Source organism: Homalodisca vitripennis, unplaced genomic scaffold, assembly GCF_021130785.1.
Source record: "Homalodisca vitripennis isolate AUS2020 unplaced genomic scaffold, UT_GWSS_2.1 ScUCBcl_1468;HRSCAF=5138, whole genome shotgun sequence".
Taxonomy (NCBI): Eukaryota; Metazoa; Arthropoda; class Insecta; order Hemiptera; family Cicadellidae; genus Homalodisca; species Homalodisca vitripennis.
In genome coordinates, this window is record NW_025777667.1 from 56,792 (window position 1) to 59,740 (window position 2,949).

Genomic DNA, 2,949 nt, shown 5'->3' on the forward strand with positions numbered 1-2,949 from the left:
TCCTGGACTCCAAGCTGATCTTCACACCCCACGTCAAGAGGATCTTTGGCCAAGCGAGGAAGGGCTTCGGCAGCATCGGCCCCCTGCTCAACTCCACAAAGCTACCGACCAGGACGAAGGTCCTGCTCTACACGGCTCTGATACGACCAGTGCTCACATATGCGGCCCCAGCATGGTACCACCTCACCTGCAAGACCGCAAGGAGGCAGTTGCTCGCTGTCCAGAGCGTGTTTCTCCGGCGGGCCACTGGGTCGCCCTGGTTCGTGAGCAACACCGTAGTCAGGGCTTCGTCAAACGTCCCTACCATCAGGAGCTTCGTAGAAGGCCTGACATCGAGCCTTGAGGAAGCTGCTGAGTCCTCACCGTAGGATCACATCCGTGAGCTTCGCGCCCAGGAGGTCCCCCAACTGCGTCTTCTCATGGATGACTGATTACATCGACTACAACTTCGACTGCAAGAGGACACTTCACCCCACTGAACTGCGTCTTCTCATGGATGACTGATTATGTCGACTACAACTTTGACTGCACCAGGACACTTCACCCCACTGACAGGTAGCGAAAGCTTCTAGGGCTTTGACCCTCGAGACACAAGGCAAAAGCCTAACCGGCAGAGGCCTTGAAAGATTTGGGGGATCCACCCCCCACCGTCACAGCGACTTGACTTGACTTGACTAGTTTGGACGATGTGTTAGAAATGATTGTAAACTGATTCTTTTTGTACAGTTAGGGTACAAAAAGGATTTAAACACATAAATCTCAAGTTCTTTTTTAGCTCACAAAATATCCGAAAGTTATATGTTGATCAAGATTATCTTCCTCATCGTAAAAACCCTGTTAATTGTAAACGCGTTATAACTAAATAGAAAGTACATTGAAACTGCAATTTTAAAATTTCTTAGGGGAAGCAAAATACAATTTTTAGAATTTAATTTAAAACAATCAATTATTTGAAAAATTATCGGGAAGTGAAGATTAAATATATTTCGTTTGATTTTCAAATATTTCATTGCGATTTTTTTGTAACTATTAACTCCTAAATATGACTGATAAAAAGAAAAGTATAACTATCTCCATAACCATTCTGCAGTGTTCAAACCACTACCCTAACATTAATAGGGTAGTCACACTAGCTTAGTTTACTTTCCATATTTATTGCACAGTTGACATTGATTACCCTCATGTACTTTAAGGAATATAGTTTTATTTTCACTGCACACGTTACATCATGCATATTTTTATTGTTTGAATGTAACAAAGATTTACTATGTTTCATATTCAAATGTAGATAATGTATTTTTTTAGTATCACTATAAACATATTAGAGAAGTTTAAAATAATAAGCTGTTATATACAAGATTTTGTGCTTAAAGAGCGCTTTGTCCATATCTGCACAGGACGTAAAGTCTGTCACCCAATGCATTCTCTCTTTTTATGAAGAAACCACTTCCATTCAGTTATTTTCGTTGGAATATTTAAATGAAATAGACTACAATACGGTATACTTGAAAATATAATTACTATACAAATAGTTAAGTTATAAACACGGATGACTCAGAATATTGAAATGTTCATTCATAACTAGCACCCGTGTAAATTAAGACTATTGTTAGTGAATAGAACGTCCGATTCGGAACCCAAACTCTGACCCTTTACGTGGTTTAGCCGAGTCGGTAAACACATACTACCAAGACAGTAGAATATGTAATATTTCTTTAGCATGTGCCTAATAGATGAGAAGGTGCAGGTATTATTATGACCCGAAAAGAATATTATATATTATAAATGATTTTAATGCAAACATTTTAAATTTATAACAGCCAAAATGGAGTCCAATAAGAAAGTGAGTTTATTAAAGCCTCGACAGAAGAGAGTTCTGGTGTACGATTCAGTAACTAAATTAATAAAGGTAAAAGCTATAGAATATTTTTCTTTTAAAAACTACTGTTTAAGTTTTTGTCTAATATTTAATTTAAACAGTTTGGCATGATTAATTCGAGCAACTATATTATTATTCAGCTAGCATACACTAATGTAACTTAACTTTCAATATTTAGTCTGTAACAATATGACCAAATGAAGGCTGTTTGACATAAGTAAGAAGATGCTTTTCTTATACAATTTTTAATTTTATTTCAATTACGTAAAACAGGTCCTATTCCACTCTGTTGTGATCTATACATATATCAAATTAAAAAACGATTCTCCCTGTATTATTTCGATACAGAGCGGATTATACAGAGCTTAAAACATAAGTTTTGAAGATTTAGAAGACGTAGGTTTTGACAACCTCAATAAACGTAGACACAAAACTGAACGAAATAACAACAGTTATTTCAATGTTGCTTACTTAGTAATAGTGTTGTCACTACATTTATCTGTTCCGGTGTTTTGTCACTAAAACTAGGATGTATAAACTGCTTTGTTAGTGAGAGATCGAGGAGCAGATGTTGTGATTCCTAAAAGAATAATAAAAGTAACTCATCTGTAAGTTCTGGTCCTGGTCCTGGCCATAATGTGTCCTGGTGGTGTTTCCCGGACGTGCTTCAAATAGAACAGTGTTTATTATAAACCGAGCTATAGAAAAATTACTGAACGAAACCTGTATCTTGTTGTTTCCATGGATATACATATTTTTTAGATATTGTACTCTTGAGTATGTTTCAGCTGTTTTCCTTATTTTCTTTTAATCTTGACTTGTGCAGGCACGTCTTTTCCTACGTCACGTCTATTACTGAAAAGCAAATAAACTCCAGTTATGTGATTATATAGCTGTATATTCTATAGTTAAAAATATATCAATAAATATATTTATTACATACTTGTTTCTAAATGCTACCCAGAGACGAGTTTGACATTGCATTTTACGATACTGCCATATCTACAAGACGTACATAGGTTTTACAACTTATCTGATGAATTAGTCTGCAATACACTGTAATTTTACAT